This window comes from Setaria viridis, chromosome 8, assembly GCF_005286985.2.
Source record: "Setaria viridis chromosome 8, Setaria_viridis_v4.0, whole genome shotgun sequence".
Lineage (NCBI taxonomy): Eukaryota > Viridiplantae > Streptophyta > Magnoliopsida > Poales > Poaceae > Setaria > Setaria viridis.
This window is the reverse complement of record NC_048270.2, coordinates 33643329-33656936: the sequence shown is the minus strand read 5'-3', so window position 1 is coordinate 33656936 and position 13608 is coordinate 33643329. Positions and strand designations below refer to the sequence as shown.

The following is a 13608-nucleotide window of genomic DNA, read 5'->3' as shown; positions in this document are numbered from 1 at the left end:
GAAATGAAAGGAAATTTTGAACATCTTGTTCACGAAACACGACCATGAACGTGTGGCTGAATGGTTTTTAAATTCTAAAAAAAAGCAAATGAAGTCTGAAAATCATGAGAGATTTGTCAAGATCTCATGATATCGTACGTGGAGGCTATGGTAAAAAATTAAGAAGGTTTCGCACAATTTTTCACGTACGATTGTTACAAACCGAAGCATCTCCGAAGAAGAATCGTAGCGTTGAGAAGGATCCCGTAAGATTCTGAGTCAAAGTGACGGTCAAATTGGGGTTTGACTTCAAAACTTTTTGTATAGGCAATAGACAATATAGATTGTTTCATGTCAAATTTTGGTAATTTTTCGGATCCATTTGATAATTTTAATTTATTAACTGCAATTATAGAATTTTAATTGATATAAATTGAATTTGAGCTATAACTGCATGAAATAGTAGAATAATATTAGTAGAAAAATCAAATATGCATTGTTGAGTGAATTTTACAAGGTATTTTCAAAAACAAATTTAGTAAAACACGTTATGAAAAAGAAGGAAAGGGATGAAAATGGAAAAAAAATTGTTTGCCGAGTGTCACGGATCGGAGACTCCGCAAAATTGGCTTTGCCGAGTGCTAGATCTCGGGCATTTGACAAATCGGCCTAATATCCACCGGCCCCCACCCTCCCTCACTCACACACACCCACACATACGCACACCACCGCCCTCAACCCCCAGCCCCACTGCCAGCACGCCGTGCCGCCAGCCCCCGCCGCCGGGTCTCTCCCCCCCCCCCCCCCCCCCCCCCGGGGCCACCGAGCCTGCGTAAGTGCACAAAATAAGCACAACACAGCAATGAGAAGCTTAGAGATGAATTTCACACCGTCCATAACATGTCCATAACAGCAATGAGAAGCTTAGAGATGAATTTCCTTTGGCATTGTTATTGTGTACCACTGCACTAGGTGAGACCCCATGTACAATTTTGTAGTGTCTTTCAATCCTAGATATGAAGTTTGGCATTACACATTTTCTATTTTATTTATAGCCTAGTGGTAGAGCAAGAGATATAGCATGAGTTGTTAAATATATGCAACTTCGTACAAGATGTTAATCAATGGTTGTTGGATATCGTGCCGTTGGTTTGGTGTGTATGTGGTTGTCGGCCATTGTGCCGTTTTATTTGTTGCAGGTTTTGGAAAACCTCACCGTGCAGGGGAGGTGGTGCCGAAATTTACGATTGACACTATTATGTTCCCTTTTTTTAGGAGAGGCTATTGCACCATCCTCGACTCATCACTTTGCAGGACAACAAGGTGAGGTATAAAAGACCCCTCTTTCCATATCATGTTTGTATATCACGTAACCTAGATAGGCGTCTCCCTTTCAAAAGAGATACGGTTAGAAATATGCAGATCTTTACATATCTATAATCATATCTGTTTCGAATTGTCCACATTTTTTGGATAGCCCGAGGATGTGTAGATGGGGTTAGTTTCCATGGTTTACTCCGATCGGAGACAGAGTTTTGACATCATCTCCATGTTGTTCTCTGGATATACAATCTCCCTGCCAGGACCTGTATTTGGAGAATAGTGGGATGGTGCTACCGAAATTCTATATTGGATAGGAGTAGAGCATGGAAACTAACCCTATCTACACATTCTCGGGTGGGATTAGGACCTATCTTCACCTATTATACATTATAGGAATGTGTAGATGCAATTGATTTTTATATTACTTGTTGATATGTTAGAGGATGGATGACCATGAGTGGATGTACACGGCCCGAGCTAGTCAGGATTCGTTGACCAATGAATGGATTGAGAAGACCAATGCTTTCTTGGAACTAGCATTTGCAAGGGCTTAAGGAGCGCGTGCGACTTGGTGTCCTTGTAGTAAATGTGCAAACATGCATCGATAAACAAAGGTGGTCATGGGTAAACATCTTTGCAAGAATGGATTTATGATAGACTATACCCAGTGGATCTACCATGGTGAAGCCGATCGTGGGAGAGACGAGGTCGTGAGACAACACATCAAGGATTATGATGCTGATGCCGAGGTAGGAGACATGTTAAATGACTATCATGAAGCACACTTCGATGAAGGATATAGGAAGGAGGAGCCAGAGGCTACCGCAAAGGCGTATTACGAAATGTTGTCTGTGGCACAGCAACCCCTTCACGGGCATACCAAGCTTTCTCAACTGGATGCCATTGCACGCCTAATGACTGTGAAGTCCCAGTTTAGCTTGAGTCGAGATGCCTTCGATGTTATGTTGATAGTTTTTGGTAGCATGCTCCTAGATGGTCACATTCTGCCAAAGAGCATGTATGAGGCACAAAAACTCCTTCGTGCACTTAAGATGCCATATGAGCAGATACATGCTTGTCCGAAGGGATGCATCTTATTTAGGAAAGAACACGCGGAAGCAAAGTACTATGTGAAGTGTAAATCCTCTAGATTCCTAGAGGTAGACTCTGGTGATGGTCAGAAGAGGTAGCTCGCAATCCCCGTGAAGATCCTACGGTACCTTCCATTCATATCGAGAATCCAATGGCTTTATATGACTTAGGAATCCGCAAAATAGATGACATGGCATAAAAATGGACATCGATACAATCCTTAGAAGCTGGTACATCCATCCGATGGTGAAGCATGGACAGGGTTTAATGTGATTCATCGTGAGAAAGCTCTAGAGGCTCGTAATGTATGTGTTGCGCTGGCAACAGATGGGTTCAATCCTTAGGGAATGGTGGCTGCCCCATACACTTGTTGGCCCATGTTCGTTATCCCCCTCAACCTCCCCCCCTGGCGTCCTCTTTCAACGACAGAACATATTCTTATCGTTGATAATTCCTGAACACCCGGGGAATAATATGAGTGTGAACATGGAGCCTCTGATTGATGATTTGGTCTGTGCTTGGGAGGAAGGGGTATGGACATACGACCGAACTACAAAGACAAACTTCAAAATGCATGTTTGGTACCAGTACTCCCTCTATGACTTGCCGGCGTATGGGATATTCTGCGGCTGGTGTGTTCACGGGAAGTTCCCATGCCCAGTATGCAAGGCATCTCTGAAGTTCATATGGTTGACGAAGGGTGGCAAGTTTTCTTCGTTCGACAAACATCGACAATTCCTCCCTCTTGACCATCCATTCAGACGAGACATCAAGAACTTTACGAAAGATGTCGTATTTAGAGACCCTAACCGCAGATGATGATTGGTGCCGAGGTTCGTGCTCAGTTAGATGATCTCGAGGTCAATGCACAAGGAGATGGTTTTCTAGGATAGGGTGAGCAACATGCCTGGACTCAGAAGTCGTGCTTGTGGAACCTCCCTATTTTGATGATCTTCTTCTTCCACATAACATTGATGTAATGAACACTAAAAAGAATGTCGCCAAGGCAATCTTTGGTACAATCGTGGACATTCCTGATAAGACAAAGAATAATGTTAAGGCTAGAGTGGATCAAGCAAGGTTATGCAATAGACCAAAGCTAGACATGGCGCCTCCTAGAGGCGGCAAGTCATGGAGAAAGCCTATGGCCGATTTCGTCCTGACAAGGGCCCAAAGGAGGGAAGTACTAGAACGGTTCAAAATGTTAATGTTCTCCGATGGGTATGCAGCAAATCTAAAGAGAGGAGTGAACTTAGCTACTATGCAAATCAACGGGCTCAAGAGTCATGACTACCACATATGGCTTGAGCGGCTACTTCCGGTGATGGTTCAAGGCTATGTCCCTGAGCATGTCTGGCTAGTGTTGGTAGAGTTGAGCAATTTCTTCCGCCAGCTTTGTGCTAAGGAGTTATCTCGTACCGTGGTTGCAGACATAGAAAGAATGACGCTTATGTTGCTCTGTAAGTTGGAGAAGATCTTTCCACCCGGCTTCTTCAATCCGATGCAATATTTGATTTTGAACCTCCTGTATGAGGCATGAATGGGGGGGCCTGTGCAGGGCCATTGATGCTATTCAATTGAGAGATGTCAAAAGGTTCTTCGAACTAAATGTAAAAATAAATACAAAATTGAACCATCCATTGCAGAGGCATATATTCTAGAGGAGGTGTCAAACTTCACAACAAAAAACTATGCTGACAACCTTCCTAGCGTGCATAATCCACCCTCTCGTTACAATGCTGGCAAAGATGAATCGAACCTTAGCATTTTCCAAGGTGGAAGAAATATTGTAGGCCCATTGTAACATCATTCGTTGATTTTTACATACTTTTGTGTTGCATTGTAACATTAGGATGAAATATTGTAGACCCAGGTGGAAGGAGAAAGAAAGCAACAGGAGGAGATGGAGGCGAGGATGGAGGCAGATCGGCAGAGGGTGGCGGCAGCTGAACAGAGGGCGGAGCAGATGTTCCAGTATATGCAAGTTGTTTTTGAGAGGATGGGTCATCCTCCGCCACCGAACCTATTCCCTCCTCCTCCACCTCCACCTCCTACAGCTACTCCTATGAGTCACTTGACAACCTTATAATCACCGTTTCTAGTTTATGAAGAATCAATCTTACAAAGAAGCCCAAACACTAGAAACTAGAAACTAGAAACAAAGAATGGAAATATAATTAAACGGATTAATGCTATATGCTTGTTACCAACTAGTACTTAAGCAATCATACTAGAGCACAAATGCAATCGTACGTGTTGTTCAATCTATTCTCACACATGCAATCTCTTCTTCTCTGTGCAGAATCAATCGGTGGGATCGAATGAGCCTCACAACCTAGCGTGGTCGCGTGGAGCTCGTGGCCTCATGAACACTCGGCAATATTTTAGTTGTGTTGCATTTGTGAATTACTAAGGACTATTTGTGGTTGTGCTGCATTTGTGGATTACTTGTGACTATTTGTGGTTGTGAATGAACTGCATGTGATGTTTATTATGAAATATGTGTGATGTCTGTGATGTTTGTTTGAGGGGGGGGGTCCGTTATACGTGACCGAACCATAAAAATAGGAAAAGTTTGGGCACTTTGCCAAGTGTTACACTCGGCATAGAGTGACTTTGCCGCGTGCTAGGGTAAAAGCACTTGGCAAAGGTGCCACGTGGTAAAATTCTGTCCATTCTTGCTAGAACCTTTGCCGAGTGTCACTGGCCTCTTTGCCGAGTGCCCCAGTGATACTCGGCAAAAAGGCCAAATTCTGGCCCGGGACGCAAATGTTTGCCGAGTGTTTTTTCTATGACACTCGGTAAAGCTTTGAGCTTCGCCGAGTGTTTTTACAATGACACTCGGCAAAGCTACCGTCACCGTCTCCTCGCCATCCCCGTAACTTTTTTTTTTGCCAAGTCGATTTAGCACTTGGCAAAGACTTTGCTGAGTGCCCAACAAAAAACACTCAACAAAGAGCTCTTTGCTGATAAAATTAATGCCGTGTGATGTTACACTCGGCAAAGCCTTTGCCGAGTATTTTTGGGACTTGGGCACTCGGCAAAGCTACTGTATCTCGTAGTGTGTGGTGTGGTATGGACCTATGCTGTTAGCTACTTAGCTTTGAATTTCGTGGTGTCTCTAGCTGGTGATGTTGCAAGCTTGCTTGTTTGATCTTAACCCTTGTTATCTTGAATATTTTGTTGGCAGTATTTACTTGAGAAGTTCTTATATTTCCTCTGATGATGATGTTTTGGGGTGGAACATCGGTGATCCATGTCAGCCAAGGCTAACTGACGTCTCTTTTATTGAATGTTCTTGTTGAGATTTTGAATTTCCTGGAAGTGAACAAAGAAGATGATTAGTGTTGTAATCCACAGCTTCATGGGACATGAACTGATGAACATGAATTTGCTACCTGTGAGTTATATGTCTGTTGATTCCATGATGCATGTAATCATGCGCAGTGCGCCTGTACTCCTTTATTCTGTGTTCTCTGAATTTTTCATAGGCAACTATTTTTCGTTCTTTCGCCCCCCGTCTTCTCCTAGCTCTAAATTGCGGCATGTGACCGTTGGTTTGTTTCTGCAGGGTGCCAAAGAAGTATAAACCCACAGATCTGTTCCTATCTCTCTGAAACTGAAAGACGGCAACGTGAAATGCACACATTCAGATATGTGGCAATATCGGCCGTGGTTGTGGTTGAGCTGCTGGATAGCAGCCAGTTCACTGGCAGTTGGACATGTGCCTTGCTTTCTCTGCAGTTCATTTTGCACCATGACCGGAACAAGGAGAAGAGAAATGCATGCAGAGCAAAAGTCGGCCGGCATGCTGGCTTGACTTCTCCTGAGTTCACAAGAGTGCGAGCAGCAGTTGTTGAACCACCAAAGCATCAGGCTGCGCTCAGATCACTGACCAAATAGCATGGACGGAACATGGAAGAATCCCCATATATTCGTCGCCGGAACAGATGCCCAAAAACCCTAGAAATTTCATGGCCACGGGAGCAGGCATCCCCAGAGAACACTACCAAGTTTCAGACCCTATAGTACCATCTCTGGAGGGGGGAAATTGAAAAGACGAATTCAGGGCTGCTTGTTTCGTCTGTTTATTCGACCTCTCTACCTGTCCGAACCATGTCTAGTGATGGTGAAATTTCAGTAGAAACACTGCTTAGAAGTTCAAAGAAACATTGGAAATTCATGAATGGTATATGAGGTTATGATCCGAATCCAATCAAAATTTCAATTTCAAATCTGATTCCATCTACGAAGATCAAAAGATCACAAAATTCGTGTGCAATACCACTATAGCAAAAAAACAAATCCGCCTCACCTCCGCCCGAACAGCAGCAGCAAGAACACAAATCCGCCGCCGCGAATCGCCGATTTCAGGTAATCCGCCTCCATTCCTTGCCCTGCACTCGCCGCTCATCTTGCCCTCGCCGTGGGTCGCGCACGCAAGGTGTTCGACGCATTGCCTGTGCGTCCGCACGCACTCGCGCCGGCCATGTGCTCGCGTTTTTCCTCCGGTTTCTTGATGCACGGTGTTTCCTAGCTGATGCTTTCTTAGTTGCATTTGCAAGGTCGGCTCAATCAATGGCGAATACGAGGGGGCCCTCGTGGTCAGACATCCTTTCTCCAATGCCACGGTGCCACTTCCTGCTTTGTCCCGTGACCGAATCTGCTACGTGGGCGATGAGTCCATTAATGAGGCGAACCTAGCATGGCTGCGAAAGTCTCATCGGTTGATTTTGGAGGAGCCGAGGAGGTGGAAACTAATGTTTTGCTCACATCTGGTTACCACGGAGCCGAGCAGCATTAGTTTCGCTTAGGAAAACCAAACAGATCGCAACCAGGGACCAACTCCTGGTGGTCCGTAAGCGTGGAAAACAATTATCCATACTTTGTTGACATGGCATTCCATCAGGGCAAGCTCTATGCCCTTACTATCCTGGGTACACTATTTGCCATCGACATCAGTGTGGACAGCAGCACGGGCAACCCATGGGTTCTGAAATGCGAAAGATCATCGACGATCCGCCTTTCTCAATTCCACTGGTTACCACGGGCGGTGTGTTGCTGGTGGTGTTGCGAAAGTTGGCAGAAGGAGTGACAGGAGGAGCTCTCCCTGAAACCGCAGCATCTTAACAGAATGAGATTGAGGTGTTTGAAGCCAGTTTGAGGCAGTCACAGTGGACCAAGGTGACGACAGTAGGGGATGACCAGGTTTTTTTTTTTACGTCGAAGGTGCTGCAGATCTGTTTGTGTCTCTCATGAGGAGGTGCCGGGGGATTGCATCTTCTTCCTGGAGAATGACGATGAGGATCACACTTGGTCTAAGGCGACCTCAAGCTCTTGCAGTGTCTACAGCATGAGGGACGGCAAGGTCTCCACCCCTGTGCCGACGGTGTCATGGAAGCGTGGCAAGGTGTTTGCGACATGGCTCTTCCCGCAGAACTGAAGTGAAGCTCTTGCTGAGCTAGCTGCTAAATATGTGAGATCGACTTTATCTGACCTCAGTATAGTGGTCTCCAATATCACATAAGCTGCTAAGTGTATCAGTACTTGTTGGATCGTACTATGGTGGCCTACTGGCATCTGTAATGCTGACTTTGGGCTGATTGTGTGTTCTCAGTTTGTAAAACCATTGATGAACCTTGAGGTAGCAAGTAGCATGTACCATCTGTTATGGACTTATTCAGTTAGCTTGGAATCAATTGGGCGTGGTGTCTCTAGTTGGGGAGAGGTTAATTGCAAGCTTGCTTGTTTGATCTTAATCTTGCTATCTTGAATATCTTGAATATCTTGTTTGATCTTAATGATGCTATCTAGTTGGGGAGAGGTTCTTGTATTTCCTTTTTGTGATGTTGAGTTGAAATATCCGTGAGCCATGTGGAAGTAACTAGGCTAGCTGACATCTCTTGTAGTGATATATTTCTGTTGAGATTTCTAAATTTCTGGAAGTAAAATAAGATGGTAGTGTTGTTGTACACATTTCCACAAAACTTTCTATCTGTGAATTATATGTCTGTTGATTTTCATGTTGCATGTAATCATGTAAGGTCTGAATTTTCATTTGAGCAATTCAGCCCGCTATCCCTTTTTCCTGGGCCGAGCCTATCTACTCCGGTCCATGTCTCGGGCTGCCGCCGATCTTCTTTCCAGCCTCGTCCATGTCAGCTGGAGCCCAAGCCACGCCATTAAGTCAACACCACCACGTCACCTAGTTGACAAGTCAACAGCCACGTCCATCCATTCTTACACTTAAGCCCCCTGTTCTTTTGATTATTCCCTACAAACTGTTTCCTCGGGAGTAAGCAAGCACCGGGGTGAAGCTGTCATTATGATTTCAGTTAAATGCTTCGGTCCTTACATGCATGAGTCCCTAGTACAAGTGCTCTGTTAAATGCTTTGCTCCGTACTCTAGAGCTGATAGTTTCATCCTCAAATCGTTAGTTTGATCTGAACCGTTTTGATTTTAATTAGTTGGCTCTCTGTACTTCTTTTTATTTTGGGATGGAACTGGAATGATCCATGTGTATTTCGTATTCCCCATGGAACCATGAAGATGTGGTGTTGCCTCGCTTAACGGCGTCTGATCGTATTTATTTCGCAATTGGCATTGTAATATGTCTGTTGGGCAGATTTTTATGAAGGTTAAGAAAAAAAGAAGATGATTACATACATACATCTTTTTGTGTCATAATGCATCATGCATGGATCATATACTCTTCTCTTTCTTTGTTTCTTTTTCGCAAAGTACTCTTTTTGTGTGCCTATAATTGCCAGAAACATAAAAAGGTAAGGCGTGTACGTTTGTAACATTTCACTTCAGTCGATGAGGCTTTTAAAACATCGTACCAACGTAGATGCCCACACTCACGCAAGACACTTGCAAAGACGGGCTGGTGTTTTTCTAAAAAGAGAAAAAAATGAAAGGCTGGCGGATATCGCCCACGTCCTGGAACGACCCGAATTCCCATTAAATTCAAGCGTACGCGCCTCCGTGATAGTCTCAGGAAGGCTATCACATGCGAATACCTGTCTCAGATGGTACAAATCCATACTAACATAGAAATATAGAGTAGCAATAGAGTAATAATATCATAAATATCAAGTACATCACTTTGGCACATGCCAGTACAAGTCCATCAAGATTGAATCATGAAAGGTAAAGCATTTACGCAGCGGAAACATGAGCTATAGCGAATATCATCTCCAGAGGCGACTTGAGCAAGGGACTATCCCTAGTTTTCCCATCCGTTGTTATCGAAGTCGTAATCAGACTTTGATCCTGAAAAGCCACCATCTACCCGAGAAGCCGGTAGGCCATGTCAACTCTCAATAGTAGCAAGCCAAGGAAACGGGGGGAATAATACTATATGCATGGATAAACCTATATATGGCTGTAGTGATTTATGTAGCAACATCGATCAAGGATGCATCATAGCAATACCATCTCCGAGGTCAACACCTCACAACAAGGAAGTCGTCACAAACCACCAGACCCTTTACCCAAGAATCCAGCACCCATACACATTAGACGATGTGAGAGCTCTCTCCCCTCACATCTCAACGGCAAACGCCGGCCTATCTCAAAAAGGGAAGGTAGAAGTATAAATAAAGTCTAGTCAGAAGTAGCGGTAGTCAACAGCACTGTTTATAACCAGTGGACACAAACTATAGCTATAAGTTTACACACTCCGCAGAGGTTGTACAACTGTACCCACATGGATGGAGCCTAAACGGTAGTGATTCGTCCAAACCCCACCTAATGGTCGGAGCCCTAGTAAGTGGATAGTACTCTCCTGTTTTCTCGAGTCTGGAACCGCTATCAACTGCAGGGCATGCCGTTACCAGTTGAGAACCTCGAAGCTGTGAAACCTACCCATGCCAGGGTGCACTCTGGTCAGAGCAGGTCAACGCATCTGCATATTGGAGGGTAGATAGGCCATCATCAACTAAGTGAGGGATTAAGCTAGAGTACACGTTGTCTCCATTCCGTCCGTGTACTCTTGCTTGGCGGAGGCCGGACACGTCGACATCGTTGAGTCATGTCGGGTGTGGCGTGCAAGAGGCTTTGACCATTTTGACCTCAAAACCGGGTCCGAGTCACACCTGCGAGTGTGCAAGAGGATTTGACCAGTTTGAACTCAAAACCGGAGGATGAGGTCGGTGCGGCTGGACATCATCGAGTCAGAGGACGCGTGGCATCATCACGAAGCTTGCGTCGAGGCGAAGCTAAGTCGTGAAGGTGCCGGGTTCATCTGATGTACGAGGAAAAAGTTGAATGATTTTACCCCTGGAGGTATTTGAGTTGTGTGCTTCGTGTAAGGACATTCTGATCATTTTTTCGGATGTCTATATATGTGTGTGTTTGTGTGTGTGTGTGTGTGGAGGGCTGTTGGGCATCTCTTTGGTGATGAGCTTCTCATTTGATTGTAGAAGCCTTTGGGTGTGAGAGAGGGAGAGAGATGAGTGGATCTTTATGTTGATCTTTTTACCATCCTAATTTTGATTGTGCTTAGAAGTGACTTGTAACCAAACATGGTGGAATAATTCAAAGATCAATTTCGTGCCATCTTGTTCCATACTCTTTGAATCTGAAATTTATCTTTTTCGGATTTTTTTAGCATTTTTGTGGGAATTTTTGTTCTTCATGTTTGAATTCAAATCTCATAAGGTTTGTTGGGGGAATTTATTTCTAGGATCTTTATGAGCAACTTTGATATGACCTCCCTCAAATCACTCACGAATTTAGCTTGAATTTGAGTTTTTCCCAACCGTGTTCATCGTGGAGGGCATTCGGTTTTCTCCTAAATCGGCATTCGGTTTTCTCCTAAATCCGCCATGAATACTTGAGCTTTTCAAAATCTTTTTCATGGATCTATTAGCCCTTAAGGTTTTGCTTCTATGGATCAAGTTTCATTTGGATCCGTGGAGTTTCGAGAGAGGACTTTTGATTCAAATTTGAGCTTTGTTCGTCGTGTTCTTGCTCTGTTCGTCTCTGTTCTTCTATCGGGCAGAGGCACGCGTGTGGCACGCGCGCCAAGCGCGACGCTGCTGCGCTGGGCTCCACAGGCCGGCACTCACGGACCAGGCGAGGCAAGCTGCACGCCAGACCAGCCAGGCACGCCGGCCCAGAGCGGCTCAGGCAGGCCACGCTAGGCCCAGTTCGCGGTGCGGAGCAAGCCGGCCCGGTCGAGCAGATCAGCAGCAGCGACCAGCCCAGCCCTGACAGGAGAAGCAAGGTTTGGCCATTATTCAGAGATAGTTGTTTTGATTCAGGCGTGTCACTTCCAAGCTACAGGAACTAATCATTGCATGCATGCTTTTGACCGTGTGTGCCTGATCAGTTTAGTAGTTGATGAGTTAATCGATGAACTAATACATGTCTGAATGCATGAGCACTTGTTTAATCCTTGTCTATGCACGTCTGTCAGCAGTAGCAATGGTTCAGTACTTCTCTGTTTTGCTTAGCAGCTCGACTGCTCATTCAGTTCTGTAATGTGAGTGTTAGATCCGACGGGAACTCTAGGTGTTAGTCTAGCGGGTAAAAGACTTACTTGGTGCATGAACTCGTCAATACGGTGTTGGTGAAGAAGCTGTTGACGCAGGGGTGGCGGCGGCGGCGAAGTCTGATGCGGCGGTGCAGGTGATGGCGCTTCCCGTCGCTCACAGCGCCCCCTTCGATCGGTCTGGGGTTAGGAACTTCGGTGGGGCACTGGCGGCTCAGATCAACCTCATCTCTGGTGCCCCGGCCCCTACCTCCTATTTATTGCACTGTGCGACGGGAGGCCATCTGCCAGAAGAACCGGCTGAGCGCCTCCGATCAGGGCGCGGACCAATGGCCCAATTGGCCGTTGGGTCAACTGGTGGAGATCACACTAACATTCTCCCCCTTGATCTCACCTTATAACTTAAACTTAACTTACTTTATCTTGTTCCCATTCCATCACAGATCAGTGCATAGAGCGTGTATCATCGTCACGGTCAGTTGCCATTAGATTTAATAGCTACGATGCACCTCTTTGTTTTGAAACAGATACTCAACTAGGCCCTTAGTATCCAGAAATTATAGGCTTTCCCGCAAACTGTGTGTTCTCTAAACACACTGGGTGGTAAGCCTTTGGTAAGCGGATCCGCAAGTACTTGCTCGGTACTTATACGCTTAATGCTTTTAGGAATGGTTCTGTATTTTTCTCCTTTACAACATATAACTTAATGTCAATGTGTTTGGCAGCACACTTGATGTGTTGTCATAGGAGTGAATCACTTTAAATGGTTATTGCTGTTGACAACCATTGTTGATTCCGGGTACAAGTTTTTCTTAACCACTTTTGCCCGTCCCGTAAGCCTCATAACAAGCTATACTATAGGTATGCACCATTGATGATACCTCAACTGTTTCTTTGGAGCTTTTTCACAACAAAACTCCAACCGCGAGTGTTAGCAACTATTGTGGATTTTACTACACATCTCGCCGAAATTCAACATTTTGTACCCACAACTATTTGGGAGTACTTGTTCTCTCTTACTCATCATAAGGCTTATAATACTTTGCAAAATTGCAAAACATTCTTAACTCCATTCCAGTGATCTATATCTGGACTGGACTTCTGCCAAAACATCCCGGATTCGTGAGCTACGTCAGGGTAAGTTCTTACTTGTGCACTCATTAAGCTTCCAATATCTGAAGCATATGGAACCATGTACATTTGATCGATCTCATATTGGTTCATGGAACACTAAAAGTTCCCAAAACTATTACCCTTAACTATAGGAACAGGTGTAGGCTTACTCGCATGCATACTTTATTTCTTTAGAATCCTTTCCAAGTATACCTTTGCGATAGACCTAATACCCCTTTTCCTTCTATCTCGGTGAATTTCAATTACTAGAACGAATGACGCTTCACCGAGATCATTGATATTGTAACTTGAGGACAAGGACTTCTCCTTCTTCCATAGCAAATTAACATCACTACTAGTGAGTAGGATGCCATCTATACACAGGATGCGGAAAATGAATTTTCCATTCTTGAACTTTGCAAAAATGCAATTGTCCTCTACATTCTCTTTAAACCCAAACTTTCTTATTGCTTTATTAACTTTAATTGCTACAGCCCAGAGGCTTGCTTTAATCCATACATGGATTTCTTCGGGCGGCATCCCATACATTCTTTTTCTTTCACAACAAAACCTTCGGGTTGTGCCATGTTAACATTTTTCA

General features: G+C 44.6%; 1 pseudogene; it reads left to right on the top strand.

The window, feature by feature from the left end:
• Positions 1 to 1745: 1745 nt before the first annotated feature.
• LOC140220291 (uncharacterized) lies at positions 1746 to 7837 on the top strand (annotated as a pseudogene).
• The last annotated feature ends 5771 nt before the right edge of the window (positions 7838 to 13608 follow it).